The sequence below is a fragment of the Gracilinanus agilis genome, chromosome 3 (assembly GCF_016433145.1).
Source record: "Gracilinanus agilis isolate LMUSP501 chromosome 3, AgileGrace, whole genome shotgun sequence".
In the NCBI taxonomy this organism is placed as follows: domain Eukaryota; kingdom Metazoa; phylum Chordata; class Mammalia; order Didelphimorphia; family Didelphidae; genus Gracilinanus; species Gracilinanus agilis.
In genome coordinates this window covers 649,052,449-649,077,317 of record NC_058132.1, presented here as the reverse complement: position 1 = coordinate 649,077,317, position 24,869 = coordinate 649,052,449, and the positions used below count along the sequence as shown (strand labels likewise).

At 51.6% G+C, this 24,869-nt stretch overlaps 2 protein-coding genes across 2 annotated transcripts in view; one reads left to right on the top strand and one right to left on the bottom strand.

Annotated features, from left to right (window-relative positions):
• The window catches only part of LOC123242802 (high density lipoprotein binding protein), a 97,521-nt gene extending 86,022 nt beyond the window's left edge, over positions 1-11,499 (bottom strand). Inside the window, exon 1 of the mRNA XM_044670894.1 lies at positions 11,419-11,499. The gene's annotated coding sequence lies outside the window, so the exon portion shown is untranslated. The remainder of the gene's footprint in view (positions 1-11,418) is intronic.
• A 304-nt stretch (positions 11,500-11,803) lies between these two features.
• SEPTIN2 (septin 2) overlaps positions 11,804-24,869 on the top strand; it is a 33,652-nt gene continuing 20,586 nt past the window's right edge. The window contains exon 1 of the mRNA XM_044670897.1: positions 11,804-11,870. The gene's annotated coding sequence lies outside the window, so the exon portion shown is untranslated. The remainder of the gene's footprint in view (positions 11,871-24,869) is intronic.

The window sequence follows — 24,869 nt, the reverse complement described above, 5'->3', positions numbered from 1 at the left end:
AATCCACGCTGAAGGGAATCTCAGGCTAGCAGTCTCAGACTGAATAATGGACCCCGGGGTAAATGCTAAATATTCTTTTGTCTTAGGCAGTCTTCTCCACCGAGTCAGAGAGCCTTTCCCAGGAAGACACTCTGGGGCAGGGACCAGCCCCTTCCCTTACACCCCAGCCTCTGGCTATGGTTCCTTTCTCAGGCTATCAAGACTTTTAGTAGCTAAAGTAAAGTCAATCATCTTTCCCTGCCCCTGTGTCTCCCCAAATGGTATAGAGGCCCCCCAATTTCTTTTGTTCCTTGGTGGCAGTCCCAGGGACGAGCCCCAGGGCCCAGGGTGTAGACCCTATACAAGTTGTGGTGCCAAATATTGGACTTGCCCTGGTCCTGATTAAACAGGGGTTTTCTGACTACTTTGGCAGTTGGGTGTGATTTCCAAGTTAACAAAGCCATCAGCACCACCTCCCTCTGACAAAGCTGCTTTCCACACTCTACAGAATGAAACTTTCTGGGCTGTCACACTGAGAAAAGAGGCTGCTAAAAGATGGCGCCTCGTGGCTGGCCTTTAGATGTGGGCAGGTCCTCCTGCAGGGTTAGCCACGCTCCATAAAGCGAGGCTCTCGTGGGCCGCCCTGGGAGACGCCGGGCTTGAGGACCCCAAAGCACGATCCCCTCCTCTGGCTAAGCCAAGGGCCCAGCTGGGATCACCTACATCCCCGAGGCAGAGGGAACAAGGCTGGTGTGAGAAAGCCAAAGGCATGGCGGGGGCCCCCAGAGCACCTCCAATAGCGTCCACTGGGACAGGGGGGGCAGCAGCTGGGCCCGAGGCTGCCCAAGCTGGCCTCTGGGAAGCTGTTTTCCCCCAAACCAGCGTTTCGGGCAGTGGGAATAAGCATTTGATGCTGTTAACCCTGGAAAGGAGCTGCGGGCCGGTTCTGCCTTAGGCCACGGCCATGCCCCTGGAGCCAGCAAGGCCTCCCTGGCCCTCCCTGGCCAGCCACCACCTGCGATGGCAGAACAGACTCCTTCTACGTCCACCGCCAGCTCCTGCCTCCCAACAGCCTTGGTCAGCACCTTCCAGGCCCAGCGGGCTGGAGGCTCCATGGCCCCTGGCTGCCTCATGCAGGAGCGCCTCGGCTCCACGTCTAGGCAGTAAACCGGCCGCGCTCCACACATCAAGTGACTCCAGGAAGGGCCTTCTGGGGCAGGTCCGGAGCTCCCAGGAAGACGAGAGGCGGGGAGTCTCCCCTCGGGGCGCTAACGGGCCTCTCAGGCCTCCTTCCCAGGTCTGAAGAGTGACGAGAGCCCCTGAGAGCCCCTCAGACAGCGGCGGCTCCCTTTCTCGGCAGACTAGCTCAGAGCCCTCCCCGGGGCCCGGCAGGTGAGCCTCCCAGCCCTGGCTCTGCCGCTGCCTGCTGCCCTGGGAGGGACGTCCGGACAGGCTAAGGACGAAGGACAAGAGGCGGTCACTCACCTCCTGGGCCAGGTGCGGGGAACAAAGAAGCCTGCCTCTGGGGCCACCTTTCCGAGCGAGCAAGAGAACGGAAAGCCTCCGCCTGGCCTCCGCCTGGCCCCTGCGCCCAGCTCGCCCCCTCTGGCCCCCTTGACTCTAAGGGCGGAAGCGGACAGAATCGCAGCGATGGGCCTCCCCGTCTCACCCTGACGGAGAGGCAGAGCAGGAGCCCCGAGGAGGGTGGAAAGGCGAGCCTCGACTTTATTTCTTAATAAAGAAACCTGAAGCTGCGCAGGAGGCAGGAGGAGGGCCAGGCCCTGGGGAGCGCCCAGAAGGGCTCCTCTCCATGGAGACCCGGCAGGGAGGGGGGGTCCCTTGTGGGCACGAAGAGGCGGGTGAGGGGGCGCCCCGAGGCTGAGTGCCATCACAGGCTCCTCGTGGGCTGCTGCCGCCCCCTGGCTTAGAGGCCCCCCTCTGTCTGCCGGGGCTCCTCGGGGGCCCGACTCCTTCCTGGCTCCCGGAAGGCCGCGTGTTGTAGCAACCTCCCCGCAGCGGCCGCCCTCCCCTCGGCTCCGAGCTTGCCAACGAGGACGTTGCCACGGGCGCAGCTGCTCCGGGAGGAGGACCCCAACTCCATGTTGAGCCTGGCCCGCCTCTCCCCTCCATGGCCGGCCTCTGCCTCCCATCCCGCCGCCCTCTTCAGACACCTTCCGGGGCTCCCAGGGGCCTCGGGCCTGCCATGGCTGCCCATCGACGCCAGGGCCGCGGGGACACAAAAGCTTTTAAAAAGGACCTGCTCGTAGGGAGCTTCCTGGCATCGATGTCCAGATGGCACGTGAGCCCCAAACAGACACGGCACCCCCCAAGTCTTGGGACTTCGCTACGACGCTTGGGGCTGCACCCCCATTCCAAGGAAATACTCCCTGAAAATCTCGAGTACTGCCGACAGGAAACCAGGCTGAGAAAGCCAGGGCTTGCCTGGGCCTGGCCAACTTGAAGCGCTCCAGAGCTTTCTCACCATCCCCATTACTGGCCCAGAGCGGCGCGCCCTCCCTCCAGCACGCTCACTAGCTCCCCCTTGCCCCTGCTCAAGCTGGCGGACCGCCCTGGTCACCACTTTCTCCTTCTGCCTTCGTACCCCACCACAACGGCCAGGGCCAGGCCACACTGAGGAGGCCCTCCACAAGAAAGGGCACAGGCCGGGCCCGAGGCAGGCCTAGACGAGACCGGAGGGAGCCTCCCGGGATGGCGAGCCTGGGAGGAGACGGGGCCAACCCTACTTCTGCTCTGTCGGAGCTCCTCCCAGGGTCCAGCCTCCACTCAGTTGGGCCAGTCCTCAGGAAGCAGACCCCGTTGGGGTTGGGGATGTTCCGTCCTGTCCGAGCACCTTCGCCTGCTCCACTCGGACCCCGGGGACGTCCTCCCCCAAAGGGAGGGAAGCCCATGACAGAAAGGAGACGGGCCTGATTCTGGGCAGCAAAGGCTCCAGGCTGCCCCCCACACCCATCAGATTCTACAGGCGCCGGAGCCAGCGGGGCCTCCCCCTGACAGCTCTGTGACTCCCCACTGCCCCGCTCCCAACCCCCCACGTCCTCTGGAAGAGCTCAGGAGGGCCAGACGCCACGTGGGGGGCCCCGAACTGGGAATCCCAGAACCTGGAGACGCTCCGAGCACGCCAAGCCCTTCGCTTCACAGAGGACGCCCGAAGCCCAGGGCCTCGCCAGCTTCTCCACCCCCGGAGGGCGCAATCCCCGAGAATCACCCCTAAGAGCCCCTCCTCGGGCTCCCCAGAAAAGGTGGATTTTCCCTGATGCTTCCTTCTGCGTTTGGGCACCTTGGAGGAAGGCCCTCAGCAGTCCACACCCGGGACAGGAGGGAGGGAGGATTCTCTCCCAGACCTTCACTGCCTCCAGGACGCCTCCTAAGGCTCCTTCTGGTTACGTCTCTGACCTCCCAGCCCGCGTCATTCCAGGCCCCAAAACACGACTTTAAGATAATAATAACTAACATTTATAAATAACATTTCATCTGCTCCAACACGACCCTATAAAGAAGGGCCATTATTATCCCCATTCATTCTACAGATGAGGAAACTGAGGCTAAGAAGGTCATGACTCGTTTAGGGCTGCCCCGCTAATACCTGAGGCAGGATCTAAACACGGGTCTCCCTGAGCGAGCTCTGCCCACTAGGCTACCCACAGGCACTGCATGGAGCCTCCCCCCCCCCCCCCCCCCCCTCCAGCCTCTAGCTTGACTGGCCCCTTCCCTCCCACTTCTGAGCCATTCTCCTGGGGCAGGAGCCTTCCCATCTCCCTAGTCTCAGAAGCCACCGGTCCCACCTCTCCTGGGCTTGCCGCTCGCATCCGCACCATGGTTACCTGCAGGCTGTCACCATGGTAACCGTGCCTCCTGGATCCCCCGGTAGTTCCCCTCTGGCAGGGAAGTCATGTCGCCCCAGGTCACACCCTTCACTTCCATCTGGGGTTCAGAAAAGATGGTGACCAAATGGACAGAGGATTCTGGCGCCCCAAAGAAGGGGAAGAGAGCGCCCTGGGTACTTGGAGCTAGTTCAGGGGTCCTGCCCCAGAACCCTCAAAAACAAAGCAGCCTCCACAGCCCCTTGAGGCCTGCGGAAGGACAAAGGAGAGATGGAGGCTGCCCTGGTCTTCCTCCTTCCAGGAGAATGGAGGGTCTTCTTTTGTCTTTGATCCCCCAACAGAGGAGGGGCTTCATGTGTCTGAGAAAGAGTCCTTCCAGGCTGCCAGCTTCCCCCCGCGCCCCGGACACGACACGGAACCAGGGCCCCTTGGTGGCCTGAGAACACGTCACAGAGGAGCAGTCTATGGTCAGATGCTAATGACGGAGAAGCAGCCAGGGGAGATGCACAGAGTTCTCAGAAAAACGATGGCAAACGATTCATCCATCCAAGGGAAGAGCCAGCTGGCCAAGATGGCACAGGAAGAGCCCTCCTGGGGAAGAGAAGACAGAGGGGGGAGAAGAGAGGGCGCCCCGGCCTGGAATCAGCCTCAAACAGAACAACGGGCTGAGCCCAGCTGGGCGCTTCACCTCTGCCTGCGTGTTTCCTCATCTGTAAAATGGATGAACAGCTTTGCAAACTTTAAAGCACTATCTAAAGGCAGATAACAGTTATTATATTAACTATGTTATTCTGAGATCCTTCATGATTTAGTCTAGGGTCCTACCTAGCACGTGGAGTTTCCTCTCGGCTCTAAATAATAATAATAATAATAATGATAATAATGATAATAATAATAATCCCATAATCCTAAACTTTCACCCCCAAAATGTGGTTTCTTATCCTCAGAAATGTCTCTTGACTAGAGTCAGGGGCATTAGCAATCCCTTTCGCTTCACAGGCCCCACATAGTGAAAAGGCTGCTCCCTAGTGATTCTGTCCATCTCCTCCCCACTTATGGGGAAATCCAGATGGCACACTGCCTGGATCCAACAAATCAGCCCACCTGAGAGGTCTGGGGGAGGGGGGGGGAATCCTAAGGCCCCCCAGTTTGCTGGCCCAGGCCTATTATCTCCCGGAGTGAGGGAGCTCAGGCGGAGTGGGGCCAGCACTCCCAAAGCATCTGTCCCTTCTCTGGATCTTAGAGAGCTGCCCAGAGGGGAGCCCACGTGGCCAGGTTCTTGTCTTTCGATCGGCGGACAAGTTGGGGAGCAGAATCCTTTCTTCCACTATTCTATAAACACAGGAACCCTTCAAACATGCTGGGCCTGAGAGAGCAGGGGAGAGGAATCCCCAGGCTCGCCGCCCCGCCCCTGGTCCGCCAAGCCAAGCCAAGGCTTGAAAGGTCGCTTGGTCCCATCCGGAAGAATCTCTCCTAGAACAGCCCCAACGAGGAGCTGCATCCGGCCTCTGAAGATGGTCAGCACCAGGGAGCTGACCATAGAGAATGTATCATATGCTACTTGGGCAGCTCTCATTATGAAAAAAAGATTTTCCTCAAATGAAACTTTTTTGTGCAAATAAAATCAACGTAACAAGTCAAAGTGGAAAACCATTGATTGGGGGGCAGAAAAGCAGGCCTAAAGATGGGAGGTCCTGGGATCAAATCTGGCCTCAGACACTACACACTGTGTGACCCTGGGCAAGTCACTTCCCCCACTGCCTAACCCTTACTGCTCTTGGGAAGGAAAAAGGAAGAGAGGGAGGAAGGAAATGATTGAATAGGGGAGGAGAGGAGGGATCTTTGCATTGCCTAGCTCTGATTTAAGAATCTGGTAACAGAAATAAAGGAAACTAACCCAAACCTGGAAGACTAAGCTGGATCATTCCTCAACGAGTTAAAAAAATTAGGAATAAGCATCACTCCAGATCCCAAGAGAAAGACTGAATTCCAACAACTGGAGGCAAAAGCAGCCAAGGAGGAAGAGGAGGAGTGGGCATGGGACGCTGCTGGTGACCACTGGCCCAGCTCAGGGAGGCTGAAGGCAGCAGTAGAGGACCAGCACCCAGCACAGGTCCCCACACACAGCCGGGGAGTACCTGGAGGTGGCAGAGTCTGTTAGTGCCCTGCATCCACCCTGGGCCGGCCCTTGGCAGAGCTCCCCTGCGCCAGGCCCTGGGACACAGAGAGGAGAAAGCAATGGAAGAAAGGAGGGCGGGTGGCCCAGAGAATGGGTGCCAACGGACAGAAGCCGCCCCCTGCAAACAGCCCGAGGCCCGCCGCCAGCGCCCTTCTGGGCTCACTGAGTCCTGCTGCTTCTCTGGGTGAGGATGGGCGAAGGGCGGCACAGCCTCGGGGCCAGAAAGGCTCCTGATTGGGGCATCAAGAAAGAGAGGAAGGTTGGTGGCCCAGAGGACCATGCTGGGCCTGGGAGTTGGCAAGATCTGAGTTCGGGTCCTCAGATGCCTCGTAGCTGAGAGATCCCCAGCAAGTTGGCAGCAAAATGGGGACCACAATGGCCTTCTTCCCGGGCTGCCGAGATGGAGAGCACTTTGTAAACACGGAGGGGTGAGGAACGATGAATGGCCCAGCCTGGGCTCCTCAGAGGCCCTTTCCTTCCCGTCATGGGGGGCTGCCACCGGCCTCTCCCCACGCTCATGTTTCTGGGCTCCGAGGCCCAAGGAGAGCAAGCCGGGCCACTAGGCTCCCCAAGAGCTGAGGCCGGGAGCGGCTCCTGGAGCCGTCAGACCTTCCCGTGAGGGAGCCGTAAACGAGCATCCGAGGCAGGTCAGGCCCGTGCTGGCCCCCAAGCCCCAGGCCAGACTCCTGAACGTCCAAAGATGGCACCAGCCGGAACGGCTGCTCCTGAGCCAATGGGGCTGACCCTCCACTCCCAGCCTGGACCGGGGTCAGCAGGGTCTGTGACTGGACACTTGTCTGTTATTCAACTTAATGTCCACTCCTCAGGGCTGTCAGCCGAGCCACCGACTACCGGGGGTCCAGGCCCTCCGGGCCCTCCTCCCTCAGACTCCGCCATTGGCCTCCCACATCCATTCACTGCCACTCTTGCAGCACGGTCAAACTCGGAACCCTGTGGGCAGTTCTGGGGCAGGGAAGGGAGGATGAGAGCAGGAGGGCCCCAGCTCCCAGACCGCCTGCGAGGGCTGCGTAAGCAGGCAGGAGCACTACCACCACCAAGAGGGAGATGGCCCCAAAGCCTTTATGAAACCCAGAGAAGCTATCCAGGCCAGGGACCAGGGACTTAAGTCTTAAAAATATGTATTTTGGGGGCAGCGAAGGAGCTCTGCGGACAGAGAGCCAGGCCAAGAGACAGGAAGTCCTGGGTTCAAATCTGGCCTTAGAGCAATTCTGCCTTAGAACCAATACACAGGACTGATCCCCAAACAGAAGGTCAGGGTTTGGTTTGGTTTGGTTTTCTTAATATGTGTATCTCAATAGAATTGGTTTCCTTTCTAATCCCAAGTATTTAAAAACACGATTCTGAGAAGAAATCCCAGAGATTCGACCTGACTGTGGAAGAGGCCCAAAACACAAAGAACTAAAAGCCGCCTCGAGAGGACGAGAGGACACGTGCCGGGGAAGCAAAGCTGCCTGGGTGTCCTCACCCCCTAGCAAGGGTCATCGGGCTGCCCACGAGGGGCCCACGGGTCGGGGGAAAGATCCAGCCAGTGAGCAGCTAGCACATGGGGAAGGGGCTGCCCGGCAAGGCCACCCAAGAACTGGCCTAAGGGCCAGGGCGCCTGCTTCAAATCCCGCATTCCAACTGGACGAGGGCTCTGTGCCTGGTCTGAGGCTCACCCCCTCCAGTCCCCCAGCGGCATCAAGGTGAGCTCCAGGGCAGCTGCCATCCCAAAGAGCGATCCCCGGGGGTCAAGGCTCCAGAAAGAAATCCTTCAAAGCTGTCTGGGCTGTTCTCCAAGGAGCCCCAGGGCCAGCCAGGCAGCCCTCCTTCCCAAGAAGCTTCAGAGAGATCTCTCTCCAACAGGCTGGGCCCTTCTGAGAAGGGAAGGAAATGCAGGAATCATGAACGGCGAGACAAGTACTTGAGAAGCCGAAATTTATTTCCTTTCACTGAAGAAACGTGGGAAGGATTCGAACCCACACCCACCACAGCAGGTAAGCACTACTAGCTTTAGACTGAACAGCCAGATCCTAGCCCCATGGAGGGCTTCTGGTCAGCAGGAGGAAGAAGGCAGGATCCCTGCAGCCCTGGTCGGCAGGAAGACAAGGCCAGGCATTGTCAGGTCCCAAGGGTGGGTGTGCAGGGAGGCCTGGGTCATATCCCAGAGGTGATGCCAGCCCTCTCAGGTGCTGTCCGGACTGTCCCATACACACTCTGATTAGAAAGGCCTTGGAGCAGCTCCCAGAGAGCACAGGGTGGAGGCTCCGGCAGGGGAAGGGCCTGGGACTGGGGGTCCGGTGTCCTGGCCAGCCTGGCTGGGAGTACTCTGAAAGCCCCTCGGGAGTTTCTATTAGACTGGAGGCCTCCAGAGTTGGGGCTGAGGGAGCCTGAGGACGGGCCCTGCTGTAGCAAAGGTCCTGGCACCAGGGGCCCTGAGAGGGACGGGGGGTCCAGGGGAGATGGGTCGAGAGGAGGGGTGTCCAGGCCGCCTGTGGTGACTGGGAGCGAGGACACAGGATGGCCTGACAGAGAAGCGCCAGGGTAGGAGAAGGCAGGAGTTCTGGACGCGCCGCGTTTGAAAACTGTCTGAGATGCCCAGTTCCAGTCAGGCAGAACCCAGCGTGTCGGGCAGAAAAGACTAGGCCTGGCCCTGTGGGGAGCCTAGGGCTGTGGGCATCTCCCGGCTGAGGGCTCTCAGGCCGAGGCACTGGAGAGGCCACGGAGTCACCGACTCGGAGGGACGGATGGCTGGCGAGGGGGAGTGCGGCCATGGGAGAAAGAGCATCGCTGGGCACTGGGCCAAACTCATTTTCCTTCTCAAACCTTCTGTCCTAGAATGGATGCTAAGGATCCATTCTAAGGCAGAGGAGCAAGAATGGAGGTGATGGGACTTGCCCAGGGTCACACGGCCAGGAAGCATCTGCCACCAGAATTGAATCCAGGACCGCCTGGCTCCAGGCCTGGCTCTCTGCCCACTGAGCCACCCAACTCCTCCTCATACAGCGTTTAATATAAGAAGTATCACTAGGAAAAAGGAAAGGCACTGTGAGGAGGATAACTACTGAAATCCCAAAGACTGTGAGGCTGGTGGGGAGCCGGAGGAGAGGAGCCACTCCTTCCAAGGCCAGCGAAGGGCCGAAGGCCTTCTCACTGCCTTCTCCCCAAGCTCTGCGAAGCCTGAGCCGGAGGGCTGCGCTGGCTCTCTCCTCACTGGTCTGGCCCTCCCTTCCGCCTCCTCTGGATCATAGCCTCTCCCTGGAGGTGTCCCCCAGGGTTCTGGCCTGGACCCTCTTCCCTTCTTCTCCACCATGTCACTGGGTGATCTCCCCAGCTTCCAGGGATACGGCGTTGACTCTCAGGCCCACCAGCCCTGGCCCGATCTCGCCGCTGACCCAGTGGCCTGCCAGATGTCCCACAGGCATCTCGGACTCATTATGTCCAATTCCCAGCTCATTCCCCTCCCCACTGACCACCAGCCTCCCAGTCCCTCATCGCCTCCCCATATTCAACATGGTGCCAAGGCATCCATGCCCCACCTCATGCCTCAGGCTCTCCCCACTCCACTCACCAGGGATGCCCCCAAAAGGCAGGTCTCCCCTACTTGGTAAACTCCAGGGGCCCCTGCTGCCTCCAGGACCAAAGAGAAACCCTTTGCTTGGCATTCAAAGCCCTTTCTCACAGGTCTCTCCCCAACATGACTGCCTGGCTCCATGCCCTGGGGGCCCGGCTGCTGCACCTCCTGACCTCCCCTTTTACAGGAAGCCTTTCCCCAGGCTTCCCGATTCTGATTTCCCAGGCGGCGGATCCAGTCTTCTCCTGCCTACATACATGCAGTCTCCCCATCAGGCCGTGAGCCAGCCCCCTTGGCATTCCCCGCACTTGCACAAGACGCAGAAGGGGATCCGTCAGCTGACGGACTCCCACTGTTTAACAGAGTCCCTCTTAGCCAGGAAGTGCTGGACAAACTGACCACTGCCAGGGCCGCCTGCAAAGTCCATGGAAAGAAGGAAAGAGCCGCATTCAGAGAGGCTGCTGAGCAGCTTCTTACAGACCAGAAGAGGCTCCCCCCTCCCCTCGAGCCGGCTGTGGCCCCAGGGACCCCCACCCCACCCCCCTCCAAAAAGAAGATAGAATCGTGTATGAAGGGAACACAACTAGGACAAGCTATGCAGGCACAACCCGGTGGGCCAGGCAGCCCCAAAGGCCCAGGAGCGCTTGTCCCAGCAGTCAGGGATACAGACTGAGCTGTCCAAGGGTAGGCATGGCCAACCGGGGGAAGGCTTGTTACCTGAACATGTTTAACCAGGAAAACAAAAAAGGGGGAAATCGAAATCTGCCAAGGAGGGAGGAGGCCCAAGGCCCTGGAGCACTCTCAGCCTGGGGGGGCCTCTGAAATATACCGGAGCAAAGGATATTAACCAAGGCTTCAAGTCTTCAGACTGGGCACATGTCTATTACATACCTCTGGCTTCTGGAACCTACCAGAGCACATGACATTAATGAGCACTTTGAAGCCGACATATCTATTACATGCTCTGGCCTCTCTCTTGTTCCTACCAGTTTGCTACCAGGGCAGGGAACATTAACCAGCTTTTTAAGGCTGACATGTCTGACCCGCCTCTCTAACGTTCTCGGGTGACATTCACCACTGCTTTAAGGTTGACATGTCTATTACATGCTCTGCCCTCTTTCTTGTTCCCTCTCCCACACGGGGTGCCTGGTTGGGATACCAACTCACTGTGGGGAGCTGAAGAAGGGCCCGGACCTGCAGGGCTCAGTTTCCCCGACTGTAGAACGGGGGTAATACTAAGGGAGGCCCCGGTGCCTGGCACAGCGCCCGGGATGCGGCAGTACAGGCTCCGTGACAGTAAGCTGTGTTCCCAGTTCTCTTTATTGTAGCTACTCCAAGGGACAACCCCTGTCCCACACCACGGCCCCCAGGACATCCTGCTGGCCCCATTTCCCAGATGGGGACGCTGAAACTGGGAGGGGACTTTGAAGCAGAGCTCAGGCCCAGTAGCCACTGGGTCGGCCTCAGATGGGGAAACTGAGACCAGGAGGATTAGTCCCGCCCTCAGGCCCCAGAGTCCCCTGGGGGGCGCCTAGACCACTCGCGGAGGGCCGAGAGACTCCGCCGCTACCACGTGACCGGCCCCGGGCCAATGGCAGCCGGCCTCTGGCCACAGAGCGCTCCGCAGCCGCGGCTAGAGCGGCCCCGCCCGACGCCCTCCGCCCCCCCCTGAGCGTAGGGCCGGCTCGCTGCTGCCGCCATGTTCCCGGAGGAGGCAGCAGCCGGCTGGGGCGCCCCACTCTGGCCGTCCCCTGTCCTCCTTGCCCGTCCCCTCCGAAAAGCAGTCCGTCGGGGCCCCGAGCGGAGGCGCCGGCCTCCTCTCTCCTCTGCTCCCCTAGAGTTACCTTCTCTACTCTCTCAGCGCAGGGAGATCCAGCTCATACGGTGGGGGCTGTGTCGAAGCAGGAGCGAGCCGCCATCTTGGTAAAGGAGAAGAGGCTACGCTTGACCCCCAAGCCTCTTTATGGCCAGCCACCGCGGGAGGGGCACGGCGCCTGCGCGGGGGGCGGGAAGCAAAGGGGGGGGAGAAGCGGAGGGAAACCGCGTGGCCCGCGCCTGCGCACGGGCCGCCTACCTCTTCCAAGGAGGGGGGGGAAAGGGCGGGGCAGAGAGAGAGAGAGGGGAGGGAAAGTTGATGGGCGGGGCTTGGGCCGGGAGGGCCGTGCACGCGTTTGCGTGCTTCCGTACGTCGGGCGTGCGTGGAGCTGCGCTCTCGCGGGCGCAGCTGGGCTGGGTCAGATAGCCGACTCCACCGCTTTGCTGGTTGTTCCTTTGCTTTTTCGCTTGGTCCCGCGCGGTGAGTAATACCCTCGGGCCGCCTGCGGCTCCTCCACGCCGGCCCCCCTTCTCTTCCCAGAGCGGCCGTGGGTCTAGGCCGCCTGGGCCCAGCCCAGTCTGTCTTTGCTTGCTCAGGGCCTGGAGGAGGGGGACGAGGAGGGGACCCTGGGGAGGGGCCGCGGGGGCCGCGGGTGGGGGAGGGGTGGCTGGGAGCAACTTCCGGCCCCTCCCTCGCCCCCTTTTCTCACAATCAGTTACGGCCGGGAGTGGGGGCGGGGAAGCCGCCCTTGTTCCTTGTACCCCGCGTGGGTCTTTGGTTCCTGGTGGGTGTCCCAGAGCCCATCCCCGCGGGATGTCTGCGAGCCCAGACCAGTTTAGGGTCTTCGGTGGCTCGAGGGTCCGTCGGAGGCGGCGGCTGGCTCAGCCCTTGTGGCCCGGAGCGCCGGCATGGGCCGACCCCGGGCAGCCCGAGGAACTTAGCGGTGGTTTAGGGTTGAGGGATCGGGGTGTGCCGCGAATTGTGGGCGGGCTTTTGGGGCCCCCCGCCGGGGACTGGGAATTGGAGGGACCCGGGACTAGAAGACGACTGACACCGCGGAAGGGTCCTGGCTCCAAAAGGAGGCTGTCCCCGGATACCCGAGGCCTTGGAGAATGGTCCCAGAGCTGTGCGGAGGAATCGGAACCCTGAGGGCCTCTCCTGGGGAGCACTCGTGAAGCGCCCAGGGTGTGCGGCCGATTCACGGGCTGCTGGGAGAGACGCCTAGACTGAGGAACTGGATGCAGGAAAGCTTGAGGCTCAGTGGGAAGCCAGAAATAGTCTAGAGTAAAAACACTGTGGGAGGACCGTGGTCGGGAATGGCTTGGATGCAGACAGGCAGGAAAGCTTTAGGCTCGGTGCGTGGCCCGAAATATAGTCTAGAGGAAACGCTGTGGGGGCACCGTGGTCAGGCTCAACGGGTGTCAGTCGATCAGAATAGGTGGACCCTAGGAATATCGGACAAGGAAGCCGCCGTCAGAGGATGTCTGATGGATCCATCAGAGCCAAGATTTGTGGCCCCGACATACGAAGGATTAGTGGCTGGCTTAGTGCATAGAAGTGGAAAGACTTGGAGGGGGAACATTTGATTTAGGAGGAGTGGGGGAGGGAAGGATGGGAATTTGTGTTCCGACAGTTTTCAGAGTTTGGGATGCACGAAGGTAGGATGATTGGTGATGGTCAGAATGTCTCTAGCTGTGACTGAGACAGGGGTCGTGGGAACTTAAGAAACTGGAAAGTCAAAAAGTTTCAAAGGGACAGGGCACATATTAATGAAGTTTCCTAGTAAAAGGCCAAAGTTTGGTTTGAAGAGGAATACTGTGAGCCAGCTACTGAGCTTGAGGTTGGAGGAGGAAGACCAGGAGGCTAGCATTTTGAGTTACAGAGTGGATGGAGAAAACCTCTGTATAAGATGGGATACTGCGTGAGCTATTAATTTTCTGTATCAAGAAATAATACCATATCTCTTTTATTTTACCAAAATTTGTTTTGAGGTCTTCATTTAAAGATGTACACATCCCACTATCTCCTTATATTAAATGACTTTAGGGCTTTTTTATTTGGAGATTTTATGAATTTTCAGGGGCTCTAGGATTGAAAGTGTTATCAGAAACTTTAGATTATTTCTGACCATTTTGAAAAATTCCCTTTCTGATTTGTCAGCAGGGTTTTCCCCCTCATCCACAGTTCACATAAAGGACAGAAGAAGTAGCTATAACTCTAGGTTATCAAAAACTAGGGTTTATACAAGTGTAGGATACTAAATATCAATATTTAGCAATCCGGTATCTGACATACAATGCTAAACTTTGGAGCTCAGAACTCTTGAGTCTCTTTAGGATGGGAAAGTAGAATAAGAGTTGTCTGACAACTTTTAGGGCAGATTTAACACTCAGGAGGGGGAAGTAAGGGGCTATAGAGATGCCATGTCATTTGTTCTCTTGGGCATGAATCTATCTACCAGCTCAGACATGGAGGTACCAATAAAAAGAGCTTCTGTGCTGTACAAAGGTTTGCAGAGTGATTGCACGTATTACTAAACTTGAGCCTCTAAATTCGTGAGGTAGAAAGTAGGACCTCCTGAAACCATTTTGTTTCTGACCCTCAGGACCTCTTTAAATTGTGGTAAACTGTTTGCCAGTGTACTAAAATCACTCTAGTCTGGCCTGGGCTTCCCGATTTAAGTTTAGCAAACATGCAGTAAAGACCTGTCTGTATACAAGACACTGGTATGCAGAGATAAACTGCACCCTCTTGCCTCCAATAATCATACTATGGGAGATCCATGCTATGAACAAGCACAGGAGAGGAATACTTTTCAGCAGACCCCAGAATTGGAACCTGACAGAGGGGAGGGATTCTGACAGGCAAAACTGGCCTGGGAGCCACAGAAAGTTCTGCTAGACTCCTGTGTGACTGAACCATCAGGACATTGCTTTGGGGGGGGACGATATACATGCATTTATGAAAAGACAGACATGCCCTCGCTGATGATAGATCTTAGATAAATTGAGAATGAGTGGCCAGAGCTCTGTCCTCTTGGAGGGAAAGGGTTTTCTCCTGATCTGTCTGTGCATTCAGCACTGATGATTCAGGTGGCATGCTAGTCCAATTTGTAGATGACAGAAAGCTTGGCAAACAGCTCAGGGGCCTATCTGGATAAGTGTAGAACTGTATGTGTAATTATTTTTAAAAGGTTTCAGAAATACAGGCTGAGTAGAACATGGTGAGACAACAGTTCAAAGACGCCTATTACATGGCAAGCTCATCATGGTTCCACCATGTGATATGACAGCCAAAGAACCCTTAATTCAATCCTAGATGGATCATCGGGGCAGTGGTGTCCAGAACAAGAGAAGTGACCCTTTTACTCCACTCCACCCTCATCTGTCCACCTCTGGAACACTCGGTGCTCTTCCAGCCCAGCCTGGCCTGCAGCCAGAAGAGTATCACAAGGATGATTGACCATCTGAGAGTTTGACAGGGAAGCTAGGGAGGGTGTGAGAACAGTTGTCATGGAAAGGTTTGGTATGCATGGGAAGCTGTGAAACCCATAGAAAGGTTAGTTATTAAAAGGACCCCTGGGCTTGTTCTGCTTGGCTCCAGGAGACCTCAGGAAGAACAGTGAGGGGGAGTGGCAGAAAGTCCCGTACAGGCCAGATGATTAGAGCTTTGCCCGACCTAAAATAGGCTGTTGTGGGAAGGTGATGGGCCGCCCTCCTTGGAGGTTTTCAGAGACTGAATCTCCGTTTACGAGGCCTGTTTTAGAACAGCCTCTCCCCGGACAGGTTGGATTAAGTGGCATCCGCAGCTCCTGCCAGCTTTGAGGGGTAGCAGAGACAAAAGCAAAGGAGAGGATGGAAATTAGGTCAGTCACCAGTAATGTGCTGAGAATGTAGAGTATGTGAAGAAGAGTCCTTGGTTTGAGATGAAGTCAAAGCCTGATTGTGGTGAATAGCACACCCTGAAAGAGTTGTGAACTACAAGGACCAAGCAGGATTTTGAATGAAGGGACTCCCTGATGAGAGCAGAGCACTAGGAAATTGCACAGCTCACATGCCAGAGATTGGTGTGGGAAGGATCTAGTCTGGCTTTGGCTTTAAGCTCCAGGTCCTAGAAGGCACAGTCGTTATCTGAGTTTTGTTTTGAGAAGAAATGAGCCCAAGCCGGATGTGTTGAGTACTGCTGGAGGGCAAGAGAGAGGCAAGACAGTCCCCCACCTTAGATCTAGGCGAGAGTAGTTGTATACAGATTGAGCATAAAGCATATTCAAATGTGATAAATGCCAGTTGGAAGAGGCTGTCCAGAATGTGTAGATAATAGATCAGTATTGGCCTTCCAAGCTGACAGAGGGGTGGCTGCACATGCCCCCCAACTGCATAAACCTCACTGCAAACACACAAAGTGACCCAGTACAGGAATGGCAAGGATTCCCCCTCAGCTCAGGAGAGCCTCCGCTGTAGTAGCCAAACAAGACCACAAAAAAATTGTGCTATGTTGCACCCACCTCTAGAACATAAGAAATGTAAGCACTTTGAGCTAGGAAGAGAGGAGAAGAAGAAAGGGCAACAATTCAGTTATAACTTTTTATTGTAGCTTTAATAAGGAAAACAATAAATGTTAATTCTTTTTTTTTTTAACCCTCACCTTCCGTCTTGGAGTCATTATTGTGTATTGGCTCCAAGGCAGAAGAGCAGTAAGGGTAGGCAACAGGGGTCAAGTGACTTGCCCAGGGTCACACAGCTGGGAAGTGTCTGAGGCTAGATTTGAACCTAGGACCTCCCATCTCTAGGCCTGGCTCTCAATCCACTGAGCTACCCAGCTGCCCCCTTAATTCATTTTTTAAAAAGAGGGAGATCTCAAAATTGAAGGGGACCTCAGAGGCTATCTAATCCAACACATCTGAGCAAAAATCCTCTGTAACAGTGCTGGGCAAACTTTTTAAAGAGAGTCCAAAGGAAAGGAAATGCTCTGTTTCTAAGGCAACTCTTTCGAAGTTTCATTGTATTGTATCCTACTCATTGTGTTCTCAGATGCTGTGGATAGAACATTTCAAGGGGCCGCATCTGGCCCACAGGCTGTAGTTTGTCCATCACTGCTCTGTAACATTTAACAAATCCTTATCAAATCTTTGCTTGAAGACCTTCATTGGAGGAAACTTCGACTTCTGGAGATAAGCTAATGATTTGGTGAAGCCTATGGACCTCTTCTCAGAATAATGTTGGGGGTGGGGAGGTTGTGTTTCGTTGGTCATTGTGTTCATTGGAATTCCTAAATTTTCATAGTTTTAATCAGCCAAGACCTTCTCATCTGGGTCCAAGTCACCTTCCTCTTCCCCTTCTCCCCCCCCATGAGAAAAATAGAACCCATTACAAACATGTATATATATAGTCAATAAAAACAAATTTCCACATTGGCCATATCCTGGAAACATTTTTGATGTTCTGCATTCCAAGTTCTTCACCTCTATCAGGAATGTATTTATTTTGTCACTGCTCCTCTGGAATCCTCATTGACTTTATACTGAAAAGAGTAGCACAATAGTATTCTATCACATTTATATATGATATACTTTGCTTACTTTATGAATATTTTTATAGAGCCTCAATCATTTGCTCTTAATTTCCCCATTCCTTTCTCTCTTTTTCACTTTTGAGTAAAATGTGTTTCTATACCTAGCTTTGTGTGTGGCTTCGTAGTCTTTCCTTTTTTGGACCAGCTCAGATGAGAATGAGGCTCAGGAGTTAGCTTCCTCCTTGTTATGTAGATGTCTACTTGTGTACCCTGAATATATGAGATAATTCTCCCTAACCTTTTCCCTTCCCCACCCCTCAGTGTATTCCTCTTCACCTCTCTTTCTGTCTTCTCCTGAGATCATCAAGATCCAACAGAACCATTCCCAAATCTTTTCTAATTGGGCTGCCTCTATGAACCCTGATGACAACATAAATGTGGTAGCATAGTTCCATATCCCTACATCTGAGTGAGAGCAGTTTATCTTTTAGTTCTTTATTGTTAATTCATGTTACCTGTTTGTTTCTCTTTACTCTTGTATTTGGATTTCAAAGATTTTCCAAAGCTCTGATCTTCAGGAATTCATGGAAGTTCTCTATTTTGTTAAATATCCTTTTTTTCCCCCATCTATGGCATTAGTTGTGCTAGATAAGCTATTCTTGGCTGTAAGCCTAGCATCTTTGTCTCCCGGAATATCATTCCAAGCTCTTTATTCTTTTATCATAATGACTTCTAAATTATATGTGATTCTGACTGTGGCTCCTCAGGATTTGGATTTTTTTTTTCTTTCTGGAAATTGGCAGTATTTTTTCTTTGACCTAGCAGCTCTGGGTTTTGATTGTACTATTCCTGGGAGTTTTCATATAGTGGTTTTGGTGGCTTCTTCCTATTTCCACTTTACTGTCTGGTTCTAAGAGATTTGAGCAGTTTTCTTTTAAGATTTCTTAAAACAAAATATTTAGGCTCTGTTTTTGGTCTTGGGCTTCTTTTTGTTCTTAATTTTTTCTCCTCAATATGAATATCAGCTGTTTTAACATTTTCTTCTATTTCTCAGCCTTTTGGCTTTGTTCTAATATTACTTGTTGCCTCACAGAGTCACTGGCTTCTTTTTGGTTCATTCACATTTTTAGAGAATTTGTTACTTGAGCAAGGTTTTGTCTCTTGTGCCAACTGTTAACCTTTCCAATTCTTTCTAATATGGCTCATATCTTTTCCAGTTTTTTCCTCAAGTCTGTCCCCCCGGTTCCATTTACTTAAAAAAAATTTTTGACTCTTCCCTGTTTCTCTTTGCATTTTTGCCTGTGCTGTGTTTTTATCCAAAGCTTGGCTTGTAGATTTTTTGGGGTCATTCTCTTCTGCATTGGTGTTTTGAGTATCCCCAGCATCATTAGCTCAGAGCTCCTTTCTTCCCAACTCTGGGCTTGATGTTAGAGCTATTCCCTGCCCCACTTGTAGAGAGAATATCTGGGCTGTCTCCTTCCTGTTCCTGTTGAGGTACTGTGTTGTGCTTTTGGAGGATCTTGGGGACAAGCTGGTGTTTAGTGCTCCCAAAGTGGCCTGATCCAGGGCAAAGTCTGTGTGCTGCCTCCTACTCTGAACTCTTTGTGCTCCTGACCTGGGTTTGGGTCTGAGCATAAATCAACTGCTGCTACTGCTGACCTCTCCCCCACTGGTCAGTCAACTGGAAAGCTCCATCTTATCAAAGTGGCAGTGGGCTCCCCTTTGATCTGGAATTCCCACCCTGTTTGTTCCTCTACAGATTGGGTTAAACTTTGAAAGTGAGAACCTGCTTTGCTTCTGGAGTCAAAGCCATGCGTGCCTACCACAACTGTTGCTACTGCCCGCTTCTGAACTTTCTCCTTCCTTCAGACACAGCCCAGGGCCTTTCTGCCTGGGAATAGCAACCCTGTGTGCAGGTCCCCTCCTCACTGTACCTTCATTCTTCAAAATAGGACCATCAGTGGGCAGAGGACTCCACCTGCCCTCAGGCAGAGCCGCCTCTTAGATGAAAAAATGATCCCCATAGTGGGTTTCTATCCCCACCATCTGCCATATCCCCAGCCCTCCTTGTCTGTTTGTTTATGCAGAGCTGGCCTGGACAAAGACCTCACCCCTTGCTACTTCTGGATTTCCATCAGGATTCTGTCCAGCTCATTTTCTAGGTCTTATCAGAGGAACTGCTGCACTGTTTCCTATCATTTTACTGCCTTGACTCTGCGACCCTAGAATTTAAATTTAAAACACAGAGGAAACCAATTATGTTGAAATATAAAGTTATCACAATATATTTTTTTTAAGATCCTAGCCTCAGGATGAGAACTCCTCTAATCCTTAGGAAAATTGTCCAACTTCCACTCTTTGCTCCCTGTTCTATCCTCTGAACAAGTCTCAGCTCTCTTCCATAAGAACAGAAGCTTACTTTGTAAGGGAATTCTATTGATGAACCAAAAGCAAATTCTTGACTATAACACTCAATTTCTGTCTAAAATTCCCTTCCAACATGAATAGGCAATTTTCAGATAAATCCAAACTATCAATAAGCACATGAGAAAGTGTTCTAAATCTCTAATAATTAGAGAAATGCAAATCAAAAAGATTCTGAGGTATCACCTCACACCCAGCAGATTGGCTAAAATGACAGCAGGGGAGAGTAATGAATGTTGAAGGGGATGTGGCAAAATTGGGACATTAATGCATTGCTGGTAGAGTTATGAATTGATCCAACCATTCTGGTTGGCAATTTGGAACTATGCCCAAAGAGAGATAAAAGACTTCCTGCCCTTTGAGCCAGTCATACCACTGCTGGGTTTGTACCCCAAAGAGATCATAGGGGGAAAGACTTGTACAAAAATATTTCTAGCTGTGCTCTTTGTGGTGGCAAAAAATTGGAAAACGAGGGGATGCCCTTCAATTGGGGAATGGCAGAATAAATTGTGGTATATACTGGTGATGGAATACTATTGTGCTCAAAGGAATAATGAACTGGAGGAATTCCATGTGAACTGGGAAGACCTCCATGAACTGATGCAGAGTGAAGGGAGCAGAACCAGGAGAACATTGTACACAGAGATGGATACACTGTGGTAAAATCGAATGTAATGGACTTCTCTACTAGCAGCAATGCAATGACCCAGGACAATTCTGAGGGATTTATGGAAAGGACGCTACCCACATTCAGAGGAAGAACTACAGGAGTGGAAACACAGAAGAAAAACAACTGCTTGAACACATGGGTTGATGCGGACACAATTAGGATGTAGATTCTTAATGACCACCCTAGAACAATTATCAATAATATGGAAATAGGTCTTGATGGATGACACAGGAAGAAACCAGTGGAAATGTATGTCAGCTACTGGAGGCTGGGAGGGGGAGGGGGGAGCAAGAACATGAATCGTGTAACCATGGAAAAATTTTTTTCAAAAAAATAAAATACTCTTCTACAATTTTGACTAGGAAGGACCCAAACCAGCCATTCTCTGTAGGATTTCAGTTATAGCGAATCGTGAAGGTATTTAATACCCAACCTAGAGACATTGCTTGCTCTCTGTTGCTACCAAGACACCACTCAGAGCACTGTCTGCCTGCCATCTCTTATCACATGATCAGACCATCTTCTGTCATCGGGTGATTCTTTGATGACATTTTTTTTGCCTGTCAGATTTTGCAGGCTGTTCATACCTTCTGAGCATCTCTCTTTGTCTTCTGTTTAATATTCGTTTTTAATTCTTTGGAGACTCTTATGTGACACCAAATACCCCAAGTAGGATGGTGACATTAAAAAGACAGTCTTCCATAGGCACATTGGAGTCATTTTAATTTAACTAACACAATGTCATCAGCAAATAGCGTCTGGAGAACCTTCAATCTGGACTTCTCTGCACATCCTCCATGTCCTTGCGGAGCCTTTGGTTGACAATACACATCTCTCTTATGATGATCAGTGCCATTGAATAGAGTTGTCTTTCTTCTGTCCCAATTTTGATTTATGGATGGGAGAACTGTTTTGTAATAGGCTGCTCTGCCTTGTGCAGAATGACAAGCTTGCTGTTCCCTATTCCTCCTTCAATGAGGCATCAGGATTTTGGATGGGTTGATAGTTGTTTTCTTAGCCCTTTTAAAATTATTAATAAGGTCCAGGATTTTTCTTCCCCAATGACTTTCATGCCCTCCCCTTCCAAAGCACATCGGCTCATGTCATTGCTCCTGAAAACCTTGTGTTAGTCTATTCTCCTATAAATCTTCATGGCATATCCCTCCCTGGCCGTCATTCCCCATTATGTGTTACCTCTCCATGTTAGAATAGATGCTCCTTGAAGGCAGGAACTGTTTTGTCTTTTTGCCCCCATCATTTAGCACAGTGCTAGACCCACAGTTATTATTTGATAAATACTTTTTCCTTCCTTCATCTCCTTCAGATACCTTGAATATTGACCTCTCTCAGGCCTGGTTCTCCGTGTACTTGGTCTAGTTCATCTGCTTTTCTCTTTGTTCTCTCTAGAAACATTCTTTTTTTCTACAAACACATCTTGGGCTGTGGCCTGAAAGAGAGTCCAGAAGAAATGGTTCCACGTCCTTGAAGAGGAAAATCATTTTTGTTTTAATCATCTTCATTGTCCTTTAACGCTTTTCTCCTTTTTGTTCTTGTGCACTTGGAATGACTTTGCTTAGGCCCTTTGGGAAACTTTCCTGAAACTTTATCCTCCATAGGATCCATCATTGTCCATCCTCCTTTGGGAGATTGTACAAGTTTATATACCCCCCCAAAGATCCTGCCTATCTCCTTCATTTCCCTCCATCTGGCAAGTATATCAAGTACTGGGGTTTTATTCAGGCTTATTGTAGCAAATATTTTGGGGTGGTTAAACTTATATGAAACAGCTATCATTCCAGGTATAGGACTGGAGGGAGGTCCTGGCTTCAAATCTGGCCTCTAGTGCTTTCTAGCTGGGTGACCTTGGACATGTCACTTAACCCCTTTGTCTAGCCCTTCTCTTCTGCCTTGGAACTGATACTTGGCATCGATTCTTAGACAGAAGGGAAACATTTTAAAAGGAAGAAAAGAAACTACTGTTATTCCTGGTATCTGCTGCTTGACTGGATCAGGAATGAGCTGCTTTAATTTTAATTGTAAGGTTTCTCCTCCTCCTCCTGAGAGTTCACCTATCTAGAGCACTTTAAGGTTTGCTAAGCATTTATGTTATTTTCACAACCACCCTATTAGGTAGTTGTTCTTAGCTCCATTTTATAGACTAGGGAAAGATGCCTGGTAGAAGATAAGGGACTTACCTTGGGTCACACAGCTAATAAAAATCTGAGATAAGATTTGAACTCACATCTTCCTGTCTCCAGGACTGTCCATTACTGGATCCTTTGTGCCCCCAGCTGCCTGCTGAGGAGGTCAATAGCTCTGAGTAATGACAAGTACTGGACATAGTACACTGACTGGGACAATGTTGGTAGAGAACTGAGCATTTTTGGCTTAGTAGGTAGTTGATCCGGCTGAGGCACCAACACCACAGAGGCCAGAAGCAGGAAAAGATTTGGTCTCAAGTAGACACTTAGAAAAAATAATTTTCAACCCAGTCTCCCTTCAGAGGGCGGAATGAAGGACTGGCCTTGGTTACTGGTTTTATTACACCTTTTGCTTACTGCCTCAAGTTAGCCAGTCCAATTAGAAAAGGGCTGTCTTTAGATGGTATAAACCAGTGATTGGCAAACTTTTTAAAGAGGGGCCAAAGGAAAGGAAATGCTCCTCTGTCAATCTGTTTCTAAGACAACGCTTTGGAAGTTTCATTGTATTGTATCCTATTCGTTGTATTGGTCAGATTAGGAATAATGTTGGGCTAGGGGCTGCATCTGGCCCGCAGCCTGTAGTTTGCTCATCACTGGTATAAATTATTCTGTGGAAGATGGACTATTCTGATCCATCAGCTGTCCAGAAGCTTCAGAGGGTCCTAAAAATTGTGTTCAGAATTCCAAATATTCCAGAAACCATTGTCTCACCCACCCCTGCCCCAATTTCCACTAGTCGCTTTAGTCTTTTCTGTGTTTCCCCATTATCTTTGTGCCTAGAGCAGTATCCACAAACTGAGTGCTGGATCCAGCACTACTGCCCAGTGCTGCCTGTCCTGTGGCCACTGCAGGATCCGTATAGTCCAGCGGATCTAAGTGCTGATCGATGTCAGAGCCCGATTCTGGAACTCTGGGCTCACTGGTCACCTGCTGGGCATTTCAGGCACAACACTTCCAAAATGGAGCTCATTATCTTCTCTCTCCCTCCCCCTTCCAGACTTCCTGCTTTCTATGAAACAGCATTCTGCTGTCTCCCTGGCTCCCTTACTCCACAGGCATGGCCACCACACTAGCGCAGGCTCTTGTTACCACTCAGCTAAATTATTGCCATAGCCTCTTCCATGGCTTCTCTGGCTTAGTCCCTCCTCACTCCGATTCATCTTTCATCCAATTCATTTTCCACACTGCTTTCAGAGCAGTTTCTGGCATGTTGACGTCTGATCAGGACACTCCCCAGCATCATTGACTCCAAAAGCTTTATTGCCAACCTGACCCCAACTCCCTTTCTAGACTCATTGGACATTCCTGCACTCTTCAATTTAGAGTGGCCGTTTCTCTCTGTGGCCACTGGGCTGTCCTACCTCACAGAACCCATCTCGCCTTTAAGGCACAGCTTACCCACTATCTTTGTTGTCAAGTCTTTGCTGATGCCTGCCAACTACTAGAACCCTTCCTCCCAAACTACTCTGTGTATATTTGTATTTCATTATGTACTTGTGGCCTCCTCCACTCAAATGTAAATTCTTTGTTAGTAAAGATCATTTCATAATTTGTATTTTGTACCCTAGTGCCTGGCGCATAGTAGGCATTTAATAAATGTTTGACTAATTGGCTTGATGGGTTCCTGGCAAGGACACTAGATTATTATGTAGGTAAAAGAAAGTGATTAAAGCAGTGGTTTGATTGGATGAAAGAAAAAGAAGTGCCTTGTTTCTCAAATCCATAAGGAAGGAAGTCAAGAACCATTGTCTGATTGATAAATTACAAAGAATATGAATAGGAGGTTTTCAGGAGAAACCAAAACTATCTGTCACATGAAAAAGCTTTAAATCACTTATATTACAGAAAACGAACAACTCCGAGGTAGCACCTCGCACTTATATCAGATTGGCTAGCACAGAAGAAAAGGGAAATGACAAATTCTGGAGGCAATGTGAGAAAATAGGAACATACTAATGCCCTGCTAGTGGATTGTTAACTGGTCCAACCATTCTGGAAAACAACATGGAACTATTCCCAAAGCTCTGTAAAACTGCATGCCCTTTGACCCAGCAATGCCACTACTAGTATGTACTACTCTACTACTTTGAGTGCTACTGCTCAAAGAGATCCCAAAAGGGGAAAGGACCCATTTGTACAAAATATGGATAAGCAGCTCTTTTTGTAGTAGCAAAGAATTGGAAATTGAAGGGATGCTCATCAAGAAAGGAAGGGCTGGACAACTTGTAGTAACTGAGTGTGAGGGAATACTATTGTGCTATAAGTAATAATATGGGGGAGGATTTCAGAAAAACAGGAACCCCTTATGAAATGCAGAGTGAAGTGAGCAGATTCTCAGCCAATGGGGAAGAAACAGGAGGGAGAATTTAGAAGTCATATTGTTTTTTTTTTAAGAATGTTAGTATTGTTTAAAGGTCCAAGAAGTATTTGATATTTCACATTTATAATCACAGACTAATGGTCTTAACTCAATGGGGGAGGTTAGTGAAAGCCATCTCAGAAGTTAAATGACTTTCTCTGGATCACAGAGCCATAGTAAGTGTTGTATCTAGAATTCAGAGTTGGTTCTTCTGAATCCAGAATCTGTGATATTTCTGTTGAATTTTACTATATCCTTAATACAGTCCATAATCTATGGGGAAATAATGTCTTAGTAGCCCTTTCTTGTAATCC